Genomic DNA, 12,421 nt, shown 5'->3' with positions numbered 1-12,421 from the left:
AGGAAAAGTCTGCAGGAGCCAGAGCATTGTGCCCATGGGGATTTTCCCCCTGGAGTGCCCTGTGGTGACTCCCATAGATCTGTCGATGGAGAGACTACAAGTCCCATATGCCACCTTGGTAGAAGGACTTGTAAAGTTCAATAGAGCACAAGCACAATGGAGTCGCCACATTCCATTGATATATCCTCCAGCTCTGTAACTGAATGTCTGTACCTGGGGCTGGGGGAAGTCTGCAGGAGCCAGAGCATTGCACCTATGGAGATTTTTTTCCCCTTAGTGGCAACCAGAGATGGAGAGACTACAAGTTTCCAATGCCACAGCATTAGAGCGACTCGTAGATCTCAATGGAGCACAAGCGCGATGATGTCACTACACTTGCATTCCATTGATATTTTCTCCAGCACTGTAAATGAGGGTTTCGTACTGGGGGCTAGAGGAATAGTCTGCATGAGCCAGAGCATTGCACCTATGCAGTGGCGTAACTAGAACCTTCAGGGCCCCGATGCAAGAAACCATGAAGGGCCCCCCCTGAACCCCAGCCAGGGCCCTTCCCTCCGAGTCCGGCGGTGGAACTCCAGGGCTTGGTCACAGGTATGACCTTTGTGAGCCCTATAGTTCCACCACTGGTATCAGTAGGTTTTTTTTAATTATTTTTTTATTTTATTTTTAGGTGCCCTATTGGGGGACTGACCCGGCCGAGGACACAGGTCATGCAGGGAAAGCAGTAAAGAGCACCCATGAATCACTGACTGCAGTTGCAATGGTTTGCGTTTTATTATTTTTTTCTTTTGCAAAAGGTGGAACCCGACTTTAACACAAAACACGGCAGAATACCTTTGTGAGAAACTTCCAATGGATACGGCTGTTCTCGGACTCTGTGTGCTGGTCCTGGGATGGTAAAGCAAAGCTTTTTTTTACCTAGGTGTGACATCACTGCCCCAGGCGGGAGACAGAGAATGCAGCTTCCGCTTGAGGCTTCTCGCACAGGCCTAAGATTAGGAGAATAGGGCGGTATTAAAAGTAGATTTGATCTTTTTTCTTTTAAATGTAACTACAGAAGAGTAAAATCTTCTATTTTGGAAGGTCAGGCTTGCCTTTTATTTCCCACGATGCAATGTGCAAGGGTTGCCAGGAGGTCGCGGAGGTGCCCGCCTCAGATTTGAATGCACCGGGGTGCCTATCCAAGCTGCAGAGCAGTGCCATCCTCTCTCTACTAATCCTGCGCCCCCCCCCCCCCACCAGGGGTTCACTGTGGACGACTTATGATAAGTCAGCGCTATTTATCACTGATAACGCACTAATTCCGATACATTCTAGAAAACAGGTACAAAAATTATAAGCCAGCTCAAGCTCCGAAAAGCAATTTCGTCTAATGAGACGGCACAGGAAACCGGCATTTCTGCACCACATACGGAGATCAGTGGATGGCCTTCGTGACCCCCCGACGCGTTTCCCTGGGAACGCCACCCCACCGGGATTTTTTAATAAATCAGAATACGTCTCCTGTCACTTCATGTGTTCTTATTTCTACATTCCTGAATGATCACTGCTAGTTATTTTCCATATCTCGGGTTATTTTCTTCTGCCAACCGCAACACCTCGCCGACTGCACCAGAATGAGCGTTGGCGCGGCACGTCGGAACGGCGTAATAAGGCAGAGATAGGGGCGGCGGGTGCGGGGGAACCAAGAGTAGCCAGGAATATAATCTGTTCATGTTTTGATTCATAAAGTGATACTTTGTCTTTTTTTTTTTAATAATGTAGATTTGTATCAATTATCAACTCAATGTATCAAAAAAAAACATTATATTATATTATATTATTAATATAATATATTATATTGAAATGCAAGCTGTGCAAAAACTTGAGTTTGACAATATTAGCGATCCCCTATGCAGCAGACCGGGAGAGGGGGAGGGCCAGAACCAGGAGCCAATCGGGTGTGCTGCATGCAAATGTGCGGACGGTGAACATGCTGACAGGAGGGGGAATCAGAATGAGCAGAAAGCTGACCTCACCAGTCTGCAGCTGCTCTTCCGCTGTTCATTCAGCAGGCTGATGGAGTAGAGGACACCGCTATATCCCTCCATGTCTATCGGTAACAGAGAAAGTGGGGTCACCCAGTTGTGTTGTATGAGGGGGTCGGGGGGCCTCAAATATCAGAAATGGATGAACAGAATGCAAATCTGTAAAAACAGTTCCCCTTATTTCTGTTTAATCTGATTTTATATAAACAGACAGGTATTAATAGGCACTCAAATGACTTCCTTAAAAGAAATAAGGAGGATAATGGATGCTTTAGTAAACCAATATTTTTATAGTGAGTCACAGCGCCAAGGACAAACGCGTATTAAAGTGTCCATATTATCCTCCCGGGTTATAGCGTCATGCACACAGGACATTTTTTTTCCCCCACCCCTGGACACCTTTACTCCAGGGCAGGAAAAGGCAGCTTAAAAACGCGTCTAAAATTTTGTTTAGGTACATCCAAGCGGTTGCACATTCATGAATTCCATTTGCCAGAATATATAGAATTTTTTAAATGGAGATTATATATATATATATATATATATATATATATATATATATATATATATATATATACATACACACATACATACACGCACACATCTATATATCTATATATCTATCTATGTATGTATGTATGTGTATATATATATATATATATATATATATATATATATATATATATATATATATGTGTGTGTATGTATAATAGATATAATGTATATGTATGTATGTGTGTATATGTATGTATGTGTATATATATATATAATACATATATATATATATATATATATATATATATATATATATATATATATATATATATATATATATATATAATGTGAGGGGTGTACTCACTTTTGTGAGATACTGTATTTTATATTATATATATATATATATATATATATATATATATATATATATATATGTGTGTGTGTTTTATTATATTGTGAATTGCAGTTTTCCCTGATAATTTTTGGTAGGCGATTGATCGGGATGGCTTTAGAATACATAACCATTATCATCTGTAGTAGACGTGCGTTTTTTTTTTTTTAGCACACATCTGTAGGAATTAAAATTGAGTGTTTGACTTCATTATGGCAACGATTGTGATAAATATTTTACATTTTAAAAATGACATTCTAGCTGCCTGTTCTTTTTGATATATTATATATAATATAGAAATAATTTAAAAAAATTATAATAATTTAGTAAAATAAACACAACGGAGTGCTTTCATTTCTCCAAAATGTATCATAGTTAATAGGGAAGGCAAAATGGCTTTATATATGGCAGCCTATGGCTACAGAAGCTCTTTTCAACCATCCTCGGCCTGTTCTTGTGCCAAAAAACAGCCCTTCCTGAGCCCAATTTTTTTTTTATTTATTTAGTAAAGAAAGATTGTGAAAAAAGTCAAATAAAGACCACAATGATATAATGGCTGGGGTCTAAAAAGTGGCCCTACTATGTGAACATATATGTGAGATAAATTAGATTGTGAGCTCCTTGGGGGACTAATGTGAATGTACAATATGTAAAAGTGCTGTATAAATTGTTGGTGCCTTTATATAAATGCCTACAATAAGTCCTAAATATATACATTTATAATAAATGTATATATAAATACACTCAAATCCAAAACGCACCTTGATTTCTGTCCTTCTGAGAATGATAGTTTCTTTCCATCATGTTAACTCCTCCACCTTCAGTACAGTTTTTTTTTTTTTCCTTTTTTTTTGGACGTAGCCTTTGAAAATAGAATTTGTAAAAACTTTTTATTTTAATAAATAAAGTTAAATATAAATTTTTTTTTTTTGACTTTTTGAAGACTAATGCTTATTTCTTTTTCCTTTTTTTTTTGGACGTAGCCTTTGAAAATAGAATTTGTAAAAACTTTTTATTTTAATAAATAAAGTTAAATATAAATTTTTTTTTTTGACTTTTTGAAGACTAAGGCCGCGTACACACGCGCGGACTGTTCGCCCAACTTTGTCCGTCCAACAGTTTCGGCAAACAATCCGCTCAAAATTAGCATGGACGGACATGCCCACACACGACGAACGAACAGTTTGCTGAAACCGTGCGCGATGACGTGAACGGCACGTACGACGGGACGAAAAATACGACGTCCTATACACTGCATTATAGCTTTCGGCGTGAAAATCCTTTCTGAGCATGCGCGCAACTTTGTTTGATGAACAAGCCTACACACGGGCGGACTGTTCGCTCAAACAAGGTTTCAGCGGACAGTTTTTCGGAATTTCCGAAAAACCTTGTCCGTCCAACTGTTCGCTGAAACTGTCCGCTGAAGCCCACACACGAGCGGACTGTCCGCCCAAACACTGTTCAGCGGACAAAGTTGGGCGAACAGTCCGCGCGTGTGTACGCGGCCTAATGCTTATTCCTTTTTTCTTTTTTTTTTTGGACGTAGCCTTTGAAAATAGAATTTTTAAAAACTTTTTATTTTAATAAATAAAGTTAAATATAAATTTTTTTTTTTTTTGATTTTTTGAAGACTAATGCTTATCATTTTTTTTTTTTTTTCTTCAGCTGTCATTGTGGCATCAGGGGCCCCTAAGAGAACAATAATCCTCTTCTCTGGACCTTCGCAAGCTGCTCGTGGTGATGGGTTATTAAGCTCGTACGGATGGAGCCACTCGGAGAGATGTAAGTTCCACGCAGGAAATTAAACATATCTTTGAGGGCCTTCCGTGCTGCTTGGTGGAACAGGGCAGGCTTGTCCATTGTCCGTGGATTATATTGAAAAAGAACGGCGCTGGTTCTGCTGGCTGGATCGTCCTGTGCTGGTTTTTTGTTTTAGCTCAGAGAAGGATTCCATCTTTCATCTCATGGCCAAATGTTCCTCTTATTCAGGTGGCGTCACACTGAGCATGGCGAACGCCCAACACTGTGGCTGGGACAAAGCGGCATGGCACATTGTGTACCAAGAGTGTTCTATAGGAGAGCAGTACTTGTTGATCAAAAAGACTCAACTGTTTTTGGCCTCCAAGTGTCCTTGTTTTTCAAAAGGACCGTTGGGGGCCGGGTGCATTGTTTATGTATCCGCACAACGGCCCACCAAGATTTGGGAGTTGGGTGGGTGACACTTCGGCTGTAAAGTAGAATTGGACACTTTAACGTTTAGGAAAACGGGAGAGTCAATCTACAGGATGTCATGTCTGTTTAATCCCTAGATCAGGGATCTCCAGACCTTGTAAACAAAAGGTCCAGTTGACTGTCTTTCAGACGTTGGATGGGGTGGGGGGGGGGGGGGGGGCTTGGACTGTAGCCAATGGGAGTAGAAAATGCCCCAGCTTTTAGTGGTCAGTGGGAGTAAAAACCTGTGGTCGCCAGGAGGGGTAATGGTGCCCCATCATTGGTGTAAGTGGGAGGAATAGTGCCCCATCATTGGTGTCAGTGGGAGGAATAGTGCCCCATCATTGGTGTCAGTGGGAGGAATAGTGGACCATCATTGGTGTCAGTGGGAGGAATAGTGGACCATCATTGGTGTCAGTGGGAGGAATAGGGCCCCATCATTGGTGTCAGTGGGAGGAATAGTGTCCCATCATTTGTGTCAGTGGGAGGACTAGTGCCCCATCATTGGTGTCATTGGTGTCAGTGGGGGGAATAGCGGACCCTTATTGGTGTCAGTGGGAGGAATAGTGGACAATTATTGGTGTCAGTGGGAGGAATAGTGCCCCATCATTGAGGTCAGTGTGAGGAATAGGGCCCCATCATTGGTGTCAGTGGGAGGAATAGTGCCCCATCATTGGTGTCAGTGAGAGGAATAGGGCCCCATCATTGGTGTCAGTGAGAGGAATAGGGCCCCATCATTGGTGTCAGTGGGAGGACTAGTGCCCCATCATTGGTGTCAGTGGGAGGACTAGTGCCCCATCATTGGTGTCAGTGGGAGGACTAGTGCCCCATCATTGGTGTCAGTGGGAGGAATAGTGGACCATTGGTGTCAGTGGGAGGACTAGTGCCCCATCATTGGTGTCAGTGGGAGGAATAGTGTCCCATCATTGGTGTCAGTGGGAGGACTAGTGCCCCATCATTGGTGTCAGTAGGAGGAATAGCGGACCCTTATTGGTGTCAGTGGGAGGAATAGTGCCCCATCATTGAGGTCAGTGTGGGGAATAGGGCCCCATCATTGGTGTCAGTGTGAGGAATAGGGCCCCATCATTGGTGTAAGTGTGAGGAATAGGGCCCCATCATTGGTGTAAGTGTGAGGAATAGTGTCCTATCATTGAGGTCAGTGTGGGGAATAGGGCCCCATCATTGGTGTCAGTGTGAGGAATAGGGCCCCATCATTGGTGTAAGTGTGAGGAATAGGGCCCCATCATTGGTGTAAGTGTGAGGAATAGGGCCCCATCATTGGTGTCAGTGTGAGGAATAGGGCCCCATCAATGGTGTCAGTGTGAGGAATAGGGCCCCATCATTGGTGTCAGTGGGAGGAATAGTGTCCTATCATTGGTGCGAGTGAAAGATAAAAATGCCACCAGACTCAAAATAACATTTACTTTTAAATGGGTACCTTCTCATGTCAAGTACTAGACAATCCTACTGCTGAATTGCCTTGTAAAACTCTTCACCCTTAGCTTTACTCCCGGTCTTGCATCTTTTAGAAGCAAACCGATGGTATGGGTGAACCAACGTTTTTCTATGGGTGGGAAGATGCAATATACACATACAAACCATATTACCCCATATTCTAGTATCTCCTTTGGACTATTCCACTCCACATACCCCTATCGTACTTCATATCTATTCAATCTAACAGTATGGACCTTCAAATCTGCCTGTATCAAACACAACACACTCCACAGATGGAAAAAGTCCAGTGGAATGTCTCTACACGATATTATGCTCCATCAGGCTCGTCATGTGGCGAGAGCACTCAACTGGAACAGGCAAATCATAGCAAAGCAATGGATAGTGATGGAACAAGTCATTTTTTTTCCTTCCCAGTGAACAGACTACTGTGGGGAACTGAGCTTCCAGCCTTGGACCTTCATAAATACCCAACCATAGCACCAACCTGGTGTATCTGCCAATCGTGTATTCACTGTCTTTAGCAGCCTCTCTCAACCTGTTTATCCCAGAGTAACCGTTAACATACTTTTTGAGTTTCAGAGAGCCCCTAGTAAGATTATTTTTTTGGGGGTTATTGGTAAAATATCCCTTACACTCTTGGTGGTAAGTGGGAAGAGTGCCTCTTTACAGGTTGGCTGGAATGACACCCTTGCAGTCATGTAGCTGGCTCTACCAAGTGGCATTGGACCTGGAACCGTGCAAGCACCATCAAATGGGAGGTCAGTTAGCCGGAACTCAAGGAGTCCCTAGCCCTAGATAAGTCTTAGGGCTCAAGGAACCCTGGTTGAGAATGGCTGGTCTATGGTATCTCACCATCCTATTTTCCCCTCTCTATTTAATGTGTTCCGAAACCCCAAATTAATTTCTGTCCTGTACAGCAAGGCATTTAACTCTCTATGTCAGAGGATACAAAATGTGGGCACCTCAATAACTATTATCTTGGCTTGGACATCTGAATATATGTTACATGATCCTGACTTTATACCCCTGGCTCCTTCACTGGGACCCTCAATTGTCCCTACCCAATGCCCTCCTTTTCAACATCCTATGACTCCTACTACTGGTCAAGAGTGGCATGCACCAGCCTTAACCTACAAAGGGACATTGCAAACCCCACTCCCCTTCTTAGATCACTGGGAACAGGACCTCCAAACTCCTCTCTCACCGGTGGCGAGATCCAAAATATTTACGCCCTACTACTAGTCTTCTAGCAGCAATAAATACCAGAAATCTGGGTACAAAATCGCGACCCGCTGGTACCGTATCCCTTCTATACTGAGCTCTTGCTGGAGATATACCGTACTCCATATATTCTGGTCTTACCCAGCCTTGCAGATTTTTTTTGCACACAGATGCACACAATTTTTCAAAATTTTACAGACCTCCCTCTACCAAAAGACCCAGTATTCCTGTGTCAAAAATCAAACCTCAGGTAAAATCAGAACACACTAAAACTCTGTCAAAGGGAACTATGTTATCCTCATTCCACCATGTTATCTGTATGTACTGACTTGACTTCATTGGATGGCATGCTTGTTATAACCCATATCTATGGAGTATTCCTATATTATTTCATCCTCACGGAAAATACACTATGTGTTGGTTACTTTTACACCTTCTTGTTGAACTGTAATGTACCTTTCCTGAGGTTTCTTTTTAAAAATAAAGAATGTATAAAAAAAATATATAAAAATATTATATGGTGGAACTGATAAGTTAATGCAAAATCAAAGAGCCCCCATTAATAGTACTTTCAGGTTACAAGGTTCTCAATCTGCATGAAAGATAACCGAGGCCTAAGAGGCACCCTATGGTGATCCCCTTAAACTCCAATGCTAGTTAGAGGTTGGTGTTTGGTCTTGAGGTGGCCTCTGGTCTTGAGGTGGCCTTCCCCCTATGGCAACCAGGGATGGTGGGGTTCATTTTGTTTGTCCAGGGCTATAAATAGGAGGGCTCAGGACACCAGTCTATGCAATGCCTCCCAGGTGGTTGAACACACGCTATTTTTGGTCAGCATGACTTTGATCCTGGTAGGTACAAACACCCCCCCCCCTCCCCTATTTGTTACACATATTTACTTTTTTGACCCGATTTGACCTTGCACTACTGGGATATTCCCATGCACTGGTGTCACTACCTCACCAAGTTGCATTTTATACTTTAGAACACATATACTTAGTTTCACTTGTGGCATCTCATTTCATTCGGCTGTGCAGGTCACTTTCACCATTCCCAATTGTACCATTTGGTTATTTTTGCCCATTTATTCATTATTTACATTTTTTTCACCTTTTCATCATCATTTTTTATTTTCATTCTTAATTTATTGTACACATCATCGCCCATATTACACTATTTTTTTTAAAGTCAACATCCTGGCAGGCCATGTTGGACGGTTCTGTTTGCCCATTTTTCCCCATCCGTCCAGTTTTTGCTCTGATGGCCCCATTTTGGATCCTTTGCCCACACAGCTCCCGGGGTCAGACATCACCGGTGGCTGCCGGTGGGACTTTGGCATGCAGAATCCTGCACCTCTGCGAGTATGGATGCCTTAGTTTGAGTCCCACATTTCAAGCTACCCGATACATTTCCATGTTCATTACGACGTTATATTTTTTTTAACCATTTTACTTTATAGATTATGTCTACGCATCAACCCTTGAAGAGTGAGACAACTCATGAAACGCGTAGGGTCACCATAGATGCCATGACACATTTACCATGGACTATTAGACTACTGTATGTAACTGTGTAATGGATTTGTATATTTGGGCCAACTGTTTGGCATTATGACACCTTTTCCCAGTTCTATTGCTGGCATATACTCAATAAACCTGTACTATGTTTTTATTACTGGCTATGTGGCGTTTCATCTAAAGTCCCAATGGGCAAAACTCTGCATTTGTTGGTCTTGAGGAGGCCCTTGGTCTAGAGGTGGCCCTTGGTCTAGAGGTGGCCCTTGGTCTAGAGGAGGCCCTTGGTCTAGAGGAGGCCCTTGGTCTAGAGGAGGCCCTTGGTCTTGAGGAGGCCCTTGGTCTTGAGGAGGCCCTTGGTCTTGAGGAGGCCCTTGGTCTAAAGGTGGCTCCCCTTCCTGCTATTGACCTGGAAGCCTCATGTAAAACATAATTTCTGGGTCCCGGTGTCAGCCAGTTGGGCTAGTGAAGAAACAAATGAAGCACGATCTGCACCTCATTAGATTTATTGGCTACATGTTACATATTACTGCCTTGGTCTTGAGGAGGCCCTTGGTCTAGAGGTGGCCCTTGGTCTAGAGGTGGCCCTTGGTCTAGAGGAGGCCCTTGGTCTAGAGGAGGCCCTTGGTCTAGAGGAGGCCCTTGGTCTAAAGGTGGCTCCCCTTCCTGCTATTGACCTGGAAGCCTCATGTAAAACATAATTTCTGGGTCCTGGTGTCAGCCAGTTGGGCAAGTGAAGAAACAAATGAAGCACGATCTGCACCTCATTAGATTTATTGGCTACATGTTACATATTACTGCCTTGGTCTTGAGGTGGCTCCCCTTCCTGCTATTGACCTGGAAGCCTCATGTAAAACATAATTTCCGGGTCCCGTTATCATTGTCTCCAGCCAGTGTGGCCCGGGAAGAAACGAATGAAGCACGATCTGCACCCCATTCGATTTATTGGCTACACATTACGTATTGCTGCATACGCTCGAGTGAGAGCAATAATTCTAGTTTAGGTCTAAACTGCTGACCTATAGGGGGGGGGGGGGGGGGCTTTTAAAGCATTGCATATGAAAATATAGGGTACTGAAGTTTGTTGATGTTTCAAAGGTGCACACAATTTTAAAGTTTGACATGTTGGGTATCTATGCACTCGGTGTGAACCTCATTTTTTTCCAGTTTACCAAAATAAAATAGGTAATTTATTGTGTTTTTGTAACAGAAATATTAACTTTAGGTGTATATTTGACTGAAATTTTGTGTTTCATAAACCGTTGCACTCATATCGTGCGACATAAAAAATTGGAACTACCACTATTTTATTCCCTAGGGTCTCTGCTTTCAGAAAATATAAAGTATTTTCTGGGGGTTTAAAACAATCTTCAGGCCTAAAACGCCTTAAATTATTTTTTTTATTTTTTTTAAACGTGCAAAAAAACAAAAAAATGCAAAAACTGCTCCGGCAGCGAAAGGGTTAGAGCCATTTTATTTTATATTTTACCCCCCAAAAAAATTAGGTAATTTATTTCATTTTTGTGACCTAAAATTACCTTTTTACTTAAGTTTTGCCTTTCATAAACTGTTGTGCGTGACAAAAAAATTGGAACTACCACAATTTTATTCTCTCTATGGCAGCGGTTGTAAGAGGGCCTCAAATGTGGCCCCTGACTAGTGATGGCCGAACGGTTCGCCCGGCGGTCGTTTCGCGGCGAATTTCCGACTTTCGCCGTCCGCGGGTTCGAACGCCTTTTTCCGTCGTTCGCCCCGGCGGACTTACGTGTTTAATGTATACAAGAACTTTAACCTTTCGTGACACGTTTATCATGTGTTACAGGACAACCAATTGAGACATGACAGCTCATGGACACTTGGACATTCCCCCTAACCTATAAATACACCCGATCCGGTGGCCATTTTACATTCTTTCTTCTGTCACTGTAGGGAAAGGATCCTGTGTGGAGTAGGGACAGAGAAAACGCTAGCTATTTGGTACACAAAAGTTCTTTTCAGGACTGGTATAGGTGTTAGGTCAGCAGCCTGAGTTTCTTTTGTCAGTTTAGATAAAGGGACAGAGCGCTGTATGCTGCTATTTTAGGGACAGCTCAGCCAGATTAGTCTTTCTTCATCATCATCATCATCATCATCATTAGCTGTTACTATCAGGTCCACAAAAGAGCTGTTCCAGCTAATCGTTCCAGCCTACTCTTTTTTGCCAATTTGTATAGGGACAGGCAGGAAGCAGTGTGTCAGGCAGTGAGGATAATTTTAAAGACTTGCTGTTACTATTAGTTCCACAAAGGTTCTTTTCAGGACTGGTATCAGTGGTACGGTAATAGGCTTGTACACGTATAATATTCTTTCTTCCAAATATAGAAAGAATATTATACTTGACTGCTGCCCTTCTGCTGCAGTCTGCTAATCATTCACAACTCACTTGTTCCACAAAGCTCTTTATCAGGACTGGTAACTTGGTCTGTCTAGGGTGCTACGGTACATAGGCTTGGGTGCGGTACAGTCTGCTGTTCTGTAAGGACCGCTATCGGTCCACAATACATAGGGTTGCCGTGCACTACTGCTGACCGCTGCCCTATACTGCAGCAGTCCTTCATTGGTATAGGGACTGACGTACAGTCTGCTAATCACTAACACACAACCTGCTTGGTCCACAAAAGTTCTTATAAGGACTGGTAACTTGGTATAGGGTGCTACGGTACATAGGCCTGAGTGCGTTACAGTCTGCTGTTCTGTAAGGACCGCTATCGGTCCACAATACATAGGGTTGCCGTGCACTACTGCTGACCGCTGCCCTATACTGCAGCAGTCCTTCAGCGGTATAGGGACTGACGCACAGTCTGCTAAACACTAACACACAACCTGCTTGGTCCACAAAAGTTTTTATAAGGACTGGTAACTTGGTATAGGGTGCTACGGTACATAGGCCTGAGTGCAGTACAGTCTGCTGTTCTGTAAGGACCGCTATCGGTCCACAATACATAGGGTTGCCGTGCACTACTGCTGACCGCTGCCCTATACTGCAGCAGTCCTTCATTGGTATAGGGACTGACGTACAGTCTGCTAATCACTAACACACAACCTGCTTGGTCCACAAAAGTTCTTAT

The 12,421-nt window shown here is 43.0% G+C and overlaps 1 long non-coding RNA gene across 1 annotated transcript in view; it reads left to right on the top strand.

The window, feature by feature from the left end:
* LOC143935068 (uncharacterized) overlaps positions 1-12,421 on the top strand; it is a 152,067-nt gene that overhangs the window by 97,357 nt on the left and 42,289 nt on the right. The window contains exon 2 of the long non-coding RNA XR_013263455.1: positions 4,579-4,695. This is a non-coding gene — a long non-coding RNA (uncharacterized LOC143935068). The remainder of the gene's footprint in view (positions 1-4,578; positions 4,696-12,421) is intronic.

This window comes from Lithobates pipiens, unplaced genomic scaffold (genome assembly GCF_037356315.1).
Source record: "Lithobates pipiens isolate NorthernLeopardFrog02 unplaced genomic scaffold, aLitPip1_a1.2 Scaffold_28, whole genome shotgun sequence".
NCBI lineage: Eukaryota > Metazoa > Chordata > Amphibia > Anura > Ranidae > Lithobates > Lithobates pipiens.
Note: the sequence above shows the minus strand (reverse complement) of the source record. Positions and strands in the feature narration are given on the sequence as shown.